The sequence below is a fragment of the Rhinopithecus roxellana genome, chromosome 7 (genome assembly GCF_007565055.1).
Source record: "Rhinopithecus roxellana isolate Shanxi Qingling chromosome 7, ASM756505v1, whole genome shotgun sequence".
Classification (NCBI taxonomy): Eukaryota; Metazoa; Chordata; class Mammalia; order Primates; family Cercopithecidae; genus Rhinopithecus; species Rhinopithecus roxellana.
In genome coordinates this window covers 126,556,510-126,573,543 of record NC_044555.1, presented here as the reverse complement: position 1 = coordinate 126,573,543, position 17,034 = coordinate 126,556,510, and the positions used below count along the sequence as shown (strand labels likewise).

The following is a 17,034-nucleotide window of genomic DNA, read 5'->3' as shown; positions in this document are numbered from 1 at the left end:
AGTTCAAGAACAGCCTGGGCAACATGGTGAAACCCTGTCTCTATAAAAAAATTCAAAAATTAGCCAGGTATGGTGGCATACACCTTAGTCCTAGCTACTTGGGAGGCTGAGGCAGGAGAATTGCTTGAGCCTGGGAGGCAGAGGTTGAAGTGAGCTGAGATTGTGCCACTGCATTTCACCCTGGGTGACAAAGTGAGGCCACCTCTCAAAACAAACAAACAAAAACAAAGAAAAAAAATAGATCTTAACACTAGCACTAACGAAACAGACTCTTTGTAGCAATAAGATACCAAATTCCAACCTGACTCTAGTATAACTTTACATGATAAAAATGGAAATAAAAGTATTTTACTGCAGAGTATTTTTTTGCCCTATTTTGAAATGCCCCTGCAAAGTCATTGGGAAACATTTGCATCTGTAAAGCATCTCATTAACATAAGTAGATCTTTCCTGTTCCAGGCCTTCCCAAACCTGAAGAGATTAACTGAGAATCTAGCACCTTTTAAAAGTCTAAATAGAAAACATTTGCCATCTATTATCTCTAAGGCTAGCCACTTATGAGACTTCATCTATGTAATAAAAACCTTAGTCTCCACAACCCCTTATGTTAACCCAGACATTCTTTTCAATTGATTCTGGGTCTTTAGAAAATAACTTAACTCTTCCAAGCAATTGCCAATCAGAAAATCTTGGAATCCTCTTTTGACCTGTAAGCACCCACTTTCCCCTGCTTTAAGTTGTCCTGCCCTTCTGGACCAAACCAGTGTATACCTCACATATATTGATTGATGTCTTATATCTCTCTAAAACATAGAAAAGAAAGCTGTACCCCAACCACCTTGAGCACATGTTCTCAGGACCTCTTGAGACCATGTCATGGGCCGTGGCCACTCATATTTGGCTTGGAATAAACCTCTTTACATATGTTACAGTTTGGCTTTTTAAATCAACATTAATTGGCACCCTATATATGGGGCCTCAGAGAAGACTCAGAACCCTGAAAGAGTCACCCAAACCCAGAACTAAGGTACCAGCAGGGGCCCACTGAAAGGCCCCCAACTCCAAGCTTCTTCTTGAGTGAAACTGGTAAGTCCTCCTCAGCCCTGAACCTCTTGCTCGGTTGACAGTCCTCTGGTTTATTCTGATCTGGTTCTTTTCCCAGGAAGTTGTTGTTCAGGATCTTAATTTTGATTCAGAGGTGCATTCTGAAGGATCTTTTCCATTGCCTCTTTTTCCCCAAATTAATCTCACTTGGCTTGTTTGTGCATTTGCTTTAGAAACTGAACTGTCCCTTGTGTAAATCAACGAGAGACTGAACTTCTCAGCTCCACTCCACTGAAACGCAGACTACAGTTTGGTTCCTCCCTTAAAGAAGATAAAAAAAAGAAGGGAAAAAATAATCAAAGAATGAGGAAATACAAAGATAACGACCCCCTTTTGGGCATGCTGTTTGGTTTTATGATGCCTCTACTTGCAAGCATTTGTGTAAATGGAAAAGTTTGAAGGCATGCCAGGTTTTCTAATACTCCAGCTGGTTACATATTATGGTCTATTTTTGTGCACATTTTAAACTTGCGGCTAAATTACATCAAGAAAAATTCAGAGGTCAAAAGTCGACCTGCGACTATAGAGTTTTTAAAGTTTTATGTGTATTCCTCTCTTTTCTGCCTGCTTTAAATCTGCTGTTACTTTTCTACTGGGGTTGAGATAAAAACCACTGTCTGCATTCAACCATTTATTTTTCTTTCGTTTTATCAAACTGGTGAGTTTGTAGTTATCTCATGGTTAGAGTTCTGAAATAAAAGCTATAAGATCTTTGTTTCTATGTGTGTGTATGTGTGTTTAGGTATGTTTGTGTGTATGTACATGCATTTTTTTAATGTGTTGTGGCCACAAAGTACCAAATTGGCTTTACAGTAAAGGAATACTCATAAATTAAGTAAATAAGCCCAATGCTTTTCCAGTTCATGTGACTTAAGTAAATCTTTAACAAATAAGCCTACTTTAAAAATGTCTTCTGAATTGTCAGCACACATTTTGTCTAGATTTACTGGTCAAGTGGTTTTATGTTTATTTCTTGCAGATATTTTATAAGGTGTTAAAGTTTGGCACAGAGGATATGGAAGTATAAACTCAGCCCCAAAGCTATGATCTTTGTGTAATTTTTGATAAATAAGGCATTTTACATTGTTGGTCTAATGAAAACAGCTAAATCCTGAGTTATCAGCAAAAAAACAAAAAACCCAACATTTATTTAACTGTAAATTTCATACTTAAACACCTGATATTTACAGGCTATAAAACTGGTTAACAGAGAAATAACTTTAAATGATGACTAGCTTTGTCTAATATCACAGTTTTCATAAGTACTCTGGGTAAACTATTAAAAATAAATAGTCAAATAAATGCAATGGAATAAATGTTTATAAATAAACTTGTCCTGTAATTTTAAACTCTTAAAGTTATGTTAAGTTGAATAAGAGATAATTATTAAATATCTGGATCATGTCCAATTGTTTTAAAAGATTATATATACAAAAACATTTTCAAACAAATTAATTATAAAATGGTTTTCATCTATAAAATGCTCATGTGACAAACAATTTAAGATTTCCTATTTTCTAGGTTTTCACAAAAATTAAGGTTACTAAAAATAAAAATTGAATTGAATATATAATTCTACATATAAAAAATGCCAAAGAAAGGTGTATTCCGATGAAAATAAGAAAAATTATAAGACATAAAAATGTGTTCTTAATAAAAGGAAAATAATTTTTGTCTAATTCAAAGGTTACTTTGAAACAAGGTAAGATGAGCTGATAACTAGTAAGTAAAAGAAATGTAAAGAAAGCTATAGCTATAAAAGCAGTACTTTTGGTAATAGAGTTTAGAAAGAAAATAATTTTGTGTGAAAAAGAATCTTGTATGATAAATTTTTGTCCTAGAATAAAACAGAAAGTTCAAGCATGTCATAAATAGTATGTGTGATTCATAATAGGGTTCATAAAAAACAGAATTTATAAAAGAAATTTTGTATGTGATTAAGTTGGCTATAATGGAAAGGAAATTATTTATAATCATCCTTCTAGAAATTGTGCTTTGATACTAAAAATACACTAATATAAAACTAAAGTCTTGGTTAGAATAGATTTTCTTAAAATATTGAGTTACTCAATGAAATTGCAAGAAGTTTTAAATTTTTAATTATGTAATCATTTTCAAACTTGAAATTTCTGAGATTGATATCTTAGAAGTTCAAATTCTACTGTACCCTGCTGTTTTTAGCCTTTCTCTCTTTGAGAAGGCCTGGGATGCAGGTTTAACTTTCAGGTTATTCAAATAAGCTTCCCATAAGGAAAAAGTAATTGCTACCATAGGTCTTTTATGTTGTTGTTGTTTTCCTTTTTTTGTGATTAGCCTAAGGAACAGCGATTTTACATTTTACCGAAATAATTCCTGTGTTTTTTTAATTAGGTTTTTAAAAAATACTTAAAAAACTAAACTTAGAAAGGGTTAATGTTTTTTTTTTTTTTTTTTTTTTTTTTTTTTTTTTTTTTTTTTTTTATTATACTTTAAGTTCTAGGGTACATGTGCATAACGTGCAGGTTTGTTACATATGTATACTTATGCCATGTTGGTGTGCTGCACCCATCAACTCGTCAGCACCCATCAATTCATCATTTATATCATGTATAACTCCCCAATGCAATCCCTCCCTCCTCCCCCCTCCCCCCTCCCCATGATAGACCCCAGTGTGTGATGTTTCCCTTCCCGAGTCCAAGTGATCTCATTGTTCAGTTCCCACCTATGAGTGAGAACATGCGGTGTTTGGTTTTCTCTTCTTGTGATAGTTTGCTAAGAATGATGGTTTCCAGCTGCATCCATGTCCCTACAAAGGACGCAAACTCATCCTTTTTTATGGCTGCATAGTATTCCATGGTGTATATGTGCCACATTTTCTTAATCCAGTCTGTCACAGATGGACATTTGGGTTGATTCCAAGTCTTTGCTATTGTGAATAGTGCCGCAATAAACATACGTGTACATGTGTCTTTGTAGTAGACTAATTTATAATCCTTTGGGTATATACCCAGTAGTGGGATGGCTGGGTCATATGGTACATCTAGTTCTAGATCCTTGAGGAATTGCCATACTGTTTTCCATAATGGTTGAACTAGTTTACAATCCCACCAACAGTGTAAAAGTGTTCCTATTTCTCCACATCCTCTCCAACACCTGTTGTTTCCTGACTTCTTAATGATTGCCATTCTAACTGGTGTGAGATGGTATCTCATTGTGGTTTTGATTTGCATTTCTCTGATGGCCAGTGATGATGAGCATTTTTCATGTGTCTGTTGGCTGTATGAATATCTTCTTTTGAGAAATGTCTGTTCATATCCTTTCCCCACTTTTTGATGGGGTTGTTTGTTTTTTTCTCGTATATTTGTTTGAGTTCTTTGTAGATTCTGGATATTAGCCCTTTGTCAGATGAGTAGGTTGCAAAAATTTTCTCCCATTCTGTAGGTTGCCTGTTCACTCTGATGGTAGTTTCTTTTGCTGTGCAAAAGCTCTTTAGTTTAATTAGATCCCATTTGTCAATTTTGGCTTTTGCTGCCGTTGCTTTTGGTGTTTTAGACATGAAGTCCTTGCCCATGCCTATGTCCTGAATGGTACTACCTAGATTTTCTTCTAGGGTTTTTATGGTATTAGGTCTAACATTTAAGTCTCTAATCCATCTTGAATTAATCTTCGTATAAGGGGTAAGGAAAGGATCCAGTTTCAGCTTTCTACTTATGGCTAGCCAATTTTCCCAGCACCATTTATTAAATAGGGAATCATTTCCCCATTTCTTGTTTCTCTCAGGTTTGTCAAAGATCAGATGGCTGTAGATGTGCGGTATTATTTCTGAGGACTCTGTTCTGTTCCATTGGTCTATATCTCTGTTTTGGTACCAGTACCATGCTGTTTTGGTTACTGTAGCCTTGTAGTATAGTTTGAAGTCAGGTAGCGTGACGCCTCCAGCTTTGTCCTTTTGACTTAGGATTGTCTTGGCAATGCGGGCTCTTTTTTGGTTCCATATGAACTTTAAAGCAGTTTTTTCCAATTCTGTGAAGAAAGTCATTGGTAGCTTGATGGGGATGGCATTGAATCTATAAATAACCTTAGGGAGTATGGCCATTTTCACGATATTGATTCTTCCTATCCATGAGCATGGTATGTTCTTCCATTTGTTTGTGTCCTCTTTGATTTCACTGAGCAGTGGTTTGTAGTTCTCCTTGAAGAGGTCCTTTACATCCCTTGTAAGCTGGATTCCTAGGTATTTTATTCTCTTTGAAGCAATTGTGAATGGAAGTTCATTCCTGATTTGGCTCTCTGCTTGTCTGTTACTGGTGTATAAGAATGCTTGTGATTTTTGCACATTAATTTTGTATCCTGAGACTTTGCTGAAGTTGCTTATCAGCTTAAGGAGATTTTGGGCTGAGACGATGGGGTTTTCTAAATATACAATCATGTCATCTGCAAACAGGGACAATTTGACTTCTTCTTTTCCTAACTGGATACCCTTGATTTCTTTCTCTTGCCTGATTGCCCTAGCCAGAACTTCCAACACTATGTTGAATAGGAGTGGTGAGAGAGGGCATCCCTGTCTTGTGCCAGTTTTCAAAGGGAATTTTTCCAGTTTTTGCCCATTCAGTATGATATTAGCTGTGGGTTTGTCATAAATAGCTCTTATTATTTTGAGGTATGTTCCATCAATACCGAATTTATTGAGCGTTTTTAGCATGAAGGGCTGTTGAATTTTGTCAAAAGCCTTTTCTGCATCTATTGAGACAATCATGTGGTTCTTGTCTTTGGTTCTGTTTATATGCTGGATTACGTTTATTGATTTGCGAATGTTGAACCAGCCTTGCATCCCAGGGATGAAGCCCACTTGATCATGGTGGATAAGCTTTTTGATGTGCTGCTGAATCCGGTTTGCCAGTATTTTATTGAGGATTTTTGCATCAATGTTCATCAGGGATATTGGTCTAAAATTCTCTTTTTTTGTTGTGTCTCTGCCAGGCTTTGGTATCAGGATGATGTTGGCCTCATAAAATGAGTTAGGGAGGATTCCCTCTTTTTCTATTGATTGGAATAGTTTCAGAAGGAATGGTACCAGCTCCTCCTTGTACCTCTGGTAGAATTCAGCTGTGAATCCATCTGGTCCTGGACTTTTTTTGGTGGGTAGGCTATTAATTGTTGCCTCAATTTCAGAGCCTGCTATTGGTCTATTCAGGGATTCAACTTCTTCCTGGTTTAGCCTTGGGAGAGTGTAAGTGTCCAGGAAATTATCCATTTCTTCTAGATTTTCTAGTTGATTTGCGTAGAGGCGTTTATAGTATTCTCTGATGGTAGTTTGTATTTCTGTGGGGTCAGTGGTGATATCCCCTTTATCATTTTTTATTGCGTCTATTTGATTCCTCTCTCTTTTTTTCTTTATTAGCCTTGCTAGCGGTCTGTCAATTTTGTTGATCTTTTCAAAAAACCAACTCCTGGATTCACTGATTTTTTGGAGGGTTTTTTGTGTCTCTATCTCCTTCAGTTCTGCTCTGATCTTAGTTATTTCTTGCCTTCTGCTAGCTTTTGAATGTGATTGCTCTTGCCTCTCTAGTTCTTTTAATTGTGATGTTAGAGTGTCAATTTTAGATCTTTCCTGCTTTCTCTTGTGGGCATTTAGTGCTATAAATTTCCCTCTACACACTGCTTTAAATGTGTCCCAGAGATTCTGGTATGTTGTATCTTTGTTCTCATTGGTTTCAAAGAACATCTTTATTTCCGCTTTCATTTCGTTATGTACCCAGTAGTCATTCAGGAGCAGGTTGTTCAGTTTCCATGTAGTTGAGCGGTTTTGATTGAGTTTCTTAGTCCTGAGTTCTAGTTTGATTGCACTGTGGTCTGAGAGACAGTTTGTTATAATTTCTGTTCTTTTACATTTGCTGAGGAGTGCTTTACTTCCAATTATGTGGTCAATTTTGGAATAAGTGCGATGTGGTGCTGAGAAGAATGTATATTCTGTTGATTTGGGGTGGAGAGTTCTATAGATGTCTATTAGGTCCGCTTGGTGCAGAGATGAGTTCAATTCCTGGATATCCTTGTTAACTTTCTGTCTCGTTGATCTGTCTAATGTTGACAGCGGAGTGTTGAAGTCTCCCATTATTATTGTATGGGAGTCTAAGTCTCTTTGTAAGTCTCTAAGGACTTGCTTTATGAATCTGGGTGCTCCTGTATTGGGTGCATATATATTTAGGAGAGTTAGCTCTTCCTGTTGAATTGATCCCTTTACCATTATGTAATGGCCTTCTTTGTCTCTTTTGATCTTTGATGGTTTAAAGTCTGTTTTATCAGAGACTAGGATTGCAACCCCTGCTTTTTTTTGTTCTCCATTTGCTTGGTAGATCTTCCTCCATCCCTTTATTTTGAGCCTATGTATGTCTCTGCATGTGAGATGGGTCTCCTGAATACAGCAGACTGATGGGTCTTGACTCTTTATCCAGTTTGCCAGTCTGTGTCTTTTAATTGGAGCATTTAGTCCATTAACATTTAAGGTTAATATTGTTATGTGTGAACTTGATCCTGCCATTATGATATTAACTGGTTATTTTGCTCGTTAGTTGATGCAGTTTCTTCCTAGCCTCGATGGTCTTTACATTTTGCCAAGTTTTTGCGATGGCTGGTACCGGTTGTTCCTTTCCATGTTTAGGGCTTCCTTCAGGGTCTCTTGTAAGGCAGGCCTGGTGGTGACAAAATCTCTAAGCATTTGCTTATCTGTAAAGGATTTTATTTCTCCTTCACTTATGAAACTTAGTTTGGCTGGATATGAAATTCTGGGTTTAAAATTCTTTTCTTTAAGAACGTTGAATATTGGCCCCCACTCTCTTCTGGCTTGTAGAGTTTCTGCCGAGAGATCTGCTGTTAGTCTGATGGGCTTCCCTTTGTGGGTGACCCGACCTTTCTCTCTGGCTGCCCTTAAGATTTTTTCCTTCATTTCAACTTTGGTGAATCTGGCAATGATGTGTCTTGGAGTTGCTCTTCTGGAGGAGTATCTTTGTGGCGTTCTCTGTATTTCCTGAATTTGAATGTTGGCCTGCCCTACTAGGTTGGGGAAGTTCTCCTGGATGATATCCTGAAGAGTGTTTTCCAACTTGGTTCCATTTTCCCCCTCACTTTCAGGCACCCCAATCAGACGTAGATTTGGTCTTTTTACGTAATCCCATACTTCTTGCAGGCTTTGCTCATTTCTTTTTCTTCTTTTTTCTTTTGGTTTCTCTTCTCGCTTCATTTCATTCATTTGATCTTCAATCGCTGATACTCTTTCTTCCAGTTGATCGAGTCGGTTACTGAAGCTTGTGCATTTGTCACGTATTTCTCGTGTCATGGTTTTCATCTCTGTCATTTCGTTTATGATCTTCTCTGCATTAATGAGTCTAGCTGTCAATTCTTCCACTCTTTTTTCAAGATTTTTAGTTTCTTTGCGCTGGGTACGTAATTCCTCCTTTAGCTCTGATAAGTTTGATGGACTGAAGCCTTCTTCTCTCCTCTCGTCCAAGTCATTCTCTGACCAGCTTTGATCCGTTGCTGGTGATGGGCTGCGCTCCTTTGCAGGGGGAGATGCGCTCTTATTTTTTGAATTTCCAGCTTTTCTGCCCTGCTTCTTCCCCATCTTTGTGGTTTTATCTGTCTCTGGTCTTTGATGGTGGTGACGAACTGATGGGGTTTTGGTATAGGTGTCCTTCCTGTTTGATAGTTTTCCTTCTGACAGTCAGAAGGACTCTCTGTTGGTCTGTTGGAGATTGCTTGAGGTCCACTCCAGACCCTGTTTGCCTGGGTATCAGCAGCAGAGGTTGCCAAAGATAGAATATTGCTGAACAGCGAGTGTACCTGTCTGATTCTTCCTTTGGAAGTGTCCTCTCAGGGGTGTACTCCACCCTGTGAGGTGTGGGGTGTCAGACTGCCCCTAGTGGGGGATTTCTCCCAGCTAGGCTACTCAGGGGTCAGGGACACACCTGAGCAGGCAGTCTGTCCGTTCTCAGATCTCAACCTCCGCGTTGGGAGATCCGCGGCTCTCCCCAAAGCTGTCAGACAGAGTCGTTCGCGTCTGCACCAGCTCCCGCTACTTCCCCTGTTGGTCTTCAGCTGTGCGCTGTCCCCAGAGGTGGAGACTACAGAGACAGGCAGGCTTCCTTGAGCTGCTGTGAGCTCCACCCAGTTCGAGCTTCCCAGCGGCTTTGTTTACCTACTTAAGCCTCAGCAATGGCGGGCGCCCCTCCCCCAGCCTCGCTGCTGCCTTGCGGATAGATCGCGGCAGACTGCTGTGTTAGCAGTGAGGGAGGCTTCGTGGGCGTGGGACCCTCCCGGCCAGGTGTGGGATATATTCTCCTGGAATGCCTGTATGCTTACAGCGCAGTATTGGGGTGGGAGTTACCCGATTTTCCAGGTGTTGTGTGTCTCAGTTCCCCTGGCTAGGAAAACGGATCCCCTTCCCCCTTGCGCTTCCAGGTGAGGCGATGCCTCGCCCTGCTTCAGCTCTCGCTGGTCAGGCTGCAGCAGCTGACCAGCACCGATTGTCCGGCACTCCCTAGTGAGATGACCCCAGTACCTCAGTTGAAAATGCAGAAATCACCGGTCTTCTGTGTCGCTCGCGCTGGGAGTTGGAGACTGGAGTTGTTCCTATTCGGCCATCTTGCTCCGCCCCCCGGGTTAATGTTTTTATATTTGTGTAACTTCCTATATTGTTGTTGAAGTCTTTTGATTATGACTCTTGTTAAATGATTAACTATTATTTTATAATGTTATATGGCTCTGTTTTAATAAAATATTTTGAGACTTTTAACGTTTTTGACAAATATCCTCAAAATCAAATCCCAAATTAAGTCTCTGACTTGGACTTACTGCTGGAGGCTTATTAAAACTATAAAAATTAATCACCCTAAGGATATAGAATCTTTCCACAGCTGCCAACAAGTCATAAACTCCAGTATCATCCCTGCCAGCCTGACAATTAGACATTAGTTGAGAGACTCCCTCTAACCCCACTTAAAAAATGTCTGTGTGAAATGTTATTAACTAACCCTTGTGCTGTTAAGTTGCAGGGCTTTGACTCCTGGGTACATGTATCTCTTCTGAAAGGGAACCCTGATGCCTACTGAATCTTAACAGTCAACGTTGATATCTGGCATCAAATTCAAGTTGACCAAAGTTCCATCTTCTGACCTCGGAGAAGATGACAGTCAAAATGAACTGCTTTCATGTGACACTGGACCAGGCCTATATACAAAGGCATAAATAATCATTGAATAATGTTTCCTCTATCTAAATATAATTTGTTCTATGCCTTACTAGATAAATGTTTAGTTACCTATGAGTTTTCTTTTCCTGCCTTTGTCAGAGCTAGGCAGGGCTTAAGTCTCTTTTGTTTAAACATTACTAACTTGATACATAGCTTGCAAAATTGGGTAAAACAACAAAGGTTACTTTTTCGCTCTCTCTCTGCTTAATATCTGTGAAATTTAAAACTATTTAGAATCCCACTGGCCCAATCTATTTTCAATGCTAATGCTCCACTGCTAAAACTATATAAGCACCTTCCCCCTAGGCTCAGGCACTATCTTGGAAGAGGTAAGTGTATAAGGTTGATTTTTGAGCAACAAAATTAATTTAGATTTTCCAAATCAAAAATGGGCACACAGATGCCCAAACAGTTGGCAAAATAAGATACTTTACCTCCTGGACCAGTATGTGGTCCCTTTTCATCCATCCCAACCATAATTTCTTCTTTCCCGTAGAATTAAAAGAAAATTGCAAAGAGGACATGAACATACCTGGTAACAAAACCTCCTGGGTATAGTGCTCCCAGTTATGAGATTTATGCAGATTGTTATATAAAGTTTTTAAAATCAAACACCTTAGGACAGACTATTAAAAAGACTGCCAAAAGCATTGTGACACAACAGAAGTCTCTAAATTCTGTAGCTTAAAAAGTTTTAACAAAATATTTATGTTTTGCAAGCTAATTGCTACAAGTCTATAACTAAAACATGTATTAACTGATGTCTTAGGTCTCCCTAAAATATATAAAACCAAGTTGTAAACCAATCACCTTGGGCACATGTTCTCAGGAGCTCTTGAGACTGTGCTTTGGGCCATGGTCGCTCATATTTGGCTCAGAATAAAATTTAAAGAATATTTTACAGAGTTATGTTTTTCTTGTTGGCTTTTTCATAAAATATAAAATGTTTGAGAAAGGCACTTCTCAAGTGGCCAAGTGAGGATATTCTAGCTTAATGCGTAGAATTTACAGCTAAGTCAATTTTGTAACCTTGCCTTTTGACTTTTGGTTCTTGAAGCTTACATTACAGAATTTTAAGGTTTGATAAATGCCTGCTCCACTTCCATTCCCATCTGGCCTAGAATATTTAAATTGGCTATAAGTCTTTTGGCTCTAAATCTGTTGGCTGTGAGTCCCCACCAAGGGATAGGATGGACCCAGGGCAGATAACCACACCACTCCAGCAATGGTATGGGACAAAATGATAGTTTGGCCATTGATGTTGCTTCTGGGAATTTTTTTTTTTTTTTTTTTTTTTTTTTTTTTTTTTTTATGAAGACTTGCTCTGTTGCCCAAGCTGGAGTGCAGTGGTGCATTCTAGGCTCACTGCAACCTCTGCCTCCTGGGTTCAAGTGATTCTCCTGCCTCAGCCTCCCAAATAGCTGGTATTACTGGCGTGCACCACCACACCTGGCCAATTTTTGTATTTTTTTTTTTTTTTTTTTTTTTTTTTGAGACAAGAGTCTCGCTCTGTCATCCAGGCTGGAGAGCAGTGGCATGATCTCGGCTCACTGCAACCTCCGCCTCCCGGGTTCAAGCAATTCTCCTGCCTCAGCCTCCTGAGTAGCTGGGATTATAGGCATGCACCACCAGGCCCAGCTAATTTTTGTATTTTTTGTAGAGATGGGATTTCACCATGTTAGTCATGACCTCGTGATCCACCTGCCTCAGCCTCCCAAAGTGATGGACTATAGGCGTGAGCCACCGTGCCTGGCCTAATTTTTGCATTTTTAGTAGAGACAGGGTTTTGCAATGTTGGCCAGGCTGGTCTCGAACTCCTGACTTTGGGTGATCCACCTGCCTCGACCTCCCAAAGTGCTGGGATTACAGGTGTGAGCCACCACGCTTGGCCTCCTCTGCTAAATCCTGACCAGAAAAATCAAATTCTAACCCCCAATCAACTGAATTCCCCTCCATTCATCTGCCAAGGGGATTCCAAATAATCCTGAAAAACTAGTTCAGATCATGACAAGTAATATTAAAACAGATCTTAAAACTGACAAAACAGATTCTTTGTAGCAATAAGATACCAAATTCCAACCTGACTCTAGTATGACTTCACATGATAAAAAAGGAAATAAAAATATTTTACTCCCAAAATAGGTTTCTTTGACATATTTTGAAATGGCCCTGCAAGGCAATTGGGTAAATTTTGCATCTGTAAAGCATCTCATTAACATAACTAGATCTTTCCCCTTCCAGGCCCTCCTACACCTGAAGAGATTAACTGAGATTCTAGCACCTTTTGAAGTCTACTTAGGAAACATTCACCATTTGCTATCTCTGAGGGCAGCCACTTATGAGACTTCATTTATGTAATAAAAACCTTGGTCTCCACAGCCCCTTATGTTAACCCAGACGCTCCGTTCTATTGATTCCAGGCCTTCCCCTTTGCCTTCTACCACGATTGTAAGTTTCCTGAGGCCTCCACAGCCATGCTTCCTGTAGAGGCTGTGTAAGTGTGAGTCAATTAAATGTCTTTAGTCTTTAAACCTATAAATATCTTTGTAACAACTTCCTTAGCTACAATCTATAAGTTATTTATAGATTACACAGTCTCAGGTATTTCTTAATAGCAATGCAAGAATGCACTAATACAAACTCTGTTTTGGTCTCGCCTGTGGCTGCTTCCATATTCCTCTTTCCTAGGCCCATCTATAAGGAGATTCTGCCAAGGTGAAATAAAGACTGATAAAATTCCTTACTAGCAAACTTGTATTACAAGAAATAACTAAAAACAGTCCTTCAGTCTAAAAGGAAATGACTCTATATGGTGACTTGAATCCACAAGAACAAATGAAGAGCACAAGAAATGGTAAATAGCTGGGTTAATATAAAAAAGACTCTATGTATTGTTTTTTCATTTTTCTATGTTATCTAAATGACCTAAGGTTATGTGAAGCAATAATTATTACATTGTGTTGTTGGCTTTAAAACGTATAAATGTAATTTATATAATAACAGCCCAATGTTGGGGGGGGTTTGGAAATAAATATGAGCAAAGTTTCTATGTTTTACTTGAAGTAAGTTAGTATTAAGCCAATGTATATTCTGATAGGTTAAAATGCATATTGTAACCCTTAGAACAACTATTAAAATAAATCAAAAACATAATTAAAAATTCAAAGAGAAGTTAAAGTGGTACATAAAAATATTTAGTGAATATGTAGTGAGAAGTTAAAAATATTTACTGAACACAAAAGAATGCAGTTAATCTGGAACAGAGGAACAAATCCAGACAGGAGATATATAGAAACCAAATACCAAAATGGCAAATTCAGATTCAACTATATCAAAAATTACATTAAATTTTAGTGATTTAAACACCAAAATTAAAAGGCAGAGATTATTAGGTGGGATAAAAAAGCAAGATCTGAGTTTATGCTACCTACAGGAGACCAGTCTTAAATCAAACACCCAAATAGGTTGAAAGTAAAAGGATGGAAAAAAGATACACAGTGTCAATGGTAATCATAAGAAAGCTAGAGTGGCTATATTAATATCTGAAGAAATAGATTTATGGCAAGGCTTCATGATAAGAATATTATGAAATACACAGATAAAAATTACATAATAGTGCCAGAGTTAGTATATCCAGAAGCTAGATCAGTCATAAATGTATATATGCCTGCAACAAAGCCTCAAAATACATAAAGCAAAAAGTGCCGTAAACAAAAGAAGGCCTACACAATTCAGCAATAATAATGGGGCATTTTGCTGGGTGCAGTGGCTCACGCCTGTAATCTCAACACTTTGGGAGGCAGAGACGGGTGGATCACCTGAGGTCAGGAGTTCGAGACCAGCCTGGCCAACATGGTGAAACCCCATCTCTACTAAAAATTCAATAATTAGCTAGGCATGGTGCCAGCACCTGTAATCTCAGCTACTCGGGAGGCTGAGGCAGGAGAATTGCTTGACCCAGGAGGTGGAGGTTGCAGTGAGCCGAGTTTGTGCCATTGCACTCCAGCCTGGGCAACAGAGCGAGACTCCATCTCATTAAAAAAAAAAAAAAAAAAAGAGGGGGGCATTTTTATTCCTCATTCTCAATAACTGGTAGAGCAAGTGGACAGAAAACCCACAAGAATATATAACACTTGAAAAGACAACATCAACTAACTTCACCTAACTGATACATAAAATCATTTCACACAAGCCTGTGGCATACACCTGCTTTTCATGTACACATGGAACATTATGACAGAACATGTGATGGACCACAAAACAAGCCTCAGGAAATTTAAAGATTCCTGTCATACAAAGTATGAATGGAAGTAAATTAGAAAATAATAAAAGAATAAAATCTGGATATCCATAAATTCCACAGAATTATACACCATAGTTCTGAATAACAAATGGGATGGGTCAAGGAAGAAATCATAAAGGAAATTAGGAAATATTTTTAGTAGAATGAAATTTAAAACAACATATCAAAATTTATGGACTGCAGCTAAGGCAGTACTTACAAAGATATTTATAGGTTTAAACACTATATCAGAAAAGAATGATTTCAAACCTCATTTGCCCTTTTAGAAGCTAGAAAAAGAAAAAAAAAAACTAGGTCCAAAGCAAGCAGAAGAAAGTAAATCAGTAAGATTAGAATATAAATGAATGAAATAGAAAACAGTAAAGCAAGAGAAGAAAGTCAATAAAATCAAAATTCATTCCATGAAAAAAATACAAAAATTGAAAAACATTTATTTATTTATTTTGAGATGGAGTCTCGCTCTGTCACCCAGGCTGGAGTACAATGGCATGATCTCGGCTAACTGCAACCTCCAACTCCTGGGTTCAGGAGATGTTCCTGCCTCAGCCTCTCAAATAGCTGGGACTACCAGTGCATGCCACCACACCTGGCTAATTTTTGTGTTTTTGGTAGAGATGTGGTTTCATCATGTTGGCCAGGCTGGTCTCAAACTTCTGACCTCAAGAGACTGCTGTCCTTGGCCTCACAAAATGCTGGGATTACAGGTGCAAACCACCATGCCCTGACAAAAAATATTTATTTAAAAGTCCAAGAAAACACACACACACACACACACACTTTTGGGGGCCAAGGCAGCAGGATCACTTGAAGCCAGAAGTTCAAGACCAGCCTGGGCCACAAATGAAGACCCTGTCTCTACAAAAAAATTTAAAAATTAGCCAGGCATGGTGGCACGTGCCTGGAGTACCAGCTATGTGGTAGGCTGAGGCGAAGGATTGCTTGGGCCCAGGAGTCTGAGACTTCAGTGAGCTACAGTCACCTCACTGCATTCCAGTTTGGGCAATAGGGTGAGACTCCTGCCCCAATCTCTTTAAAAGAAATTTAAAAAAGAGAACAGGTACAAACTATCAAACTCAGTGATGAAAATGGGACACTGGGATACTACTGATCCTACATAAATTAAAAGGATTGTAGGGGAATATTATGAATCTGACAGAAAATTACACAAGTTAGATGATGTGGTCAAATTTCTCAAAGGACACAAATTATTAAAACTTATTTAAGAATAAATTAAAAATCTGGCCAGGTGCAGTGGCTCACACCTGTAATTCCAGCACTTTGGGAGGCCGAGGTGGGTGGATCACCTGAGGTCGGGAGTTGGAGATCAGCCTGGCCAATATGGTGAAACCCCGTCTCTACTAAAAATACAAAAAAAAAAAAAAAAAAAAAAGAAAGAAAAGAAAAGAAAAAAAGCCAGGTGTGGTGGCAGGTGCCTGTAATCCCAGCTACTCAGGAGGCTGAAGCAAGAGAATCACTTAAACCCAGGAGGCAGAGGTTGCGGTGAGCCGAGATAGCGCCATTGCACTCCAGCCTGGGCTACAAGAGCAAGGCTCTGTCTCAAAAACAAAAACCAAAACAAAACAAAAAAACCATAAAAAATCTGACTAGACCTACGACAGAAGTAAATATATTAATAATCAAAAATATTTACACTAAGAAAAATCCCAGCCCAGTTGGCTTCACTGGTGGATTATATTAAATATTTTTAAAAGAAATAATAATGCCAGTACTTCACAACTGTTTCAGAAATAGAGGCTGAGAAAACACTTCTGATTCACCCTGTGAAGCCAGTGTTATTCTGACACCAAAGCCAGAAAAAGACATCAGAATAACAGAAGACCCTTTATATCCTTCATGGACATGGATATAACACTTAAAATATTAGTAAACTTAATCCAACAACATATAAATAAGATTGTATGTCGTGACCAAGTGGGATTAATCCCATGAAAACTGAGTTGGTTTAATGTTCAAAAGTCAACTAAGTACTGCACAATATTAGTAGAATATAGGATTAAAATCACACGAAACACACATTTATGATAAATAGCCTCAACAAGCTAGGAGCAGAAGAAGACTTCCGCAAATTGATAAAGGGCATCCATGAGAAACCCAGAGCTAACAACACAGCTAATGTTGAAGAAATGTATTGTTTCCTCCCTCCTACGATCACTAACAAGGCACAGATGTTCATTTTACTAACAAGGCACAGATGTTCACTTTTGCCACTTGTGTTTTAACATTTTACTGGATTTTTTAGCCAGTGCAATCAAGTTCAAAGAGACATTAAATGCATTTGGATTATAAAGGAAATATTAAAATGCCTTTTTTTTTCTAGAAAACATCAAGGAATGCATGAAAACTACTAGAACTAGTAATTGAGTTTTATAAATCTACATCACAC

At 38.4% G+C, this 17,034-nt stretch overlaps 1 long non-coding RNA gene across 1 annotated transcript in view; it reads left to right on the top strand.

Annotated features, from left to right (window-relative positions):
- LOC115898720 overlaps nt 1-11,593 on the top strand; it is a 79,117-nt gene extending 67,524 nt beyond the window's left edge. Inside the window, exon 10 of the long non-coding RNA XR_004058408.1 lies at nt 10,125-11,593. This is a non-coding gene — a long non-coding RNA (uncharacterized LOC115898720). The remainder of the gene's footprint in view (nt 1-10,124) is intronic.
- Nucleotides 11,594-17,034: the final 5,441 nt, after the last annotated feature.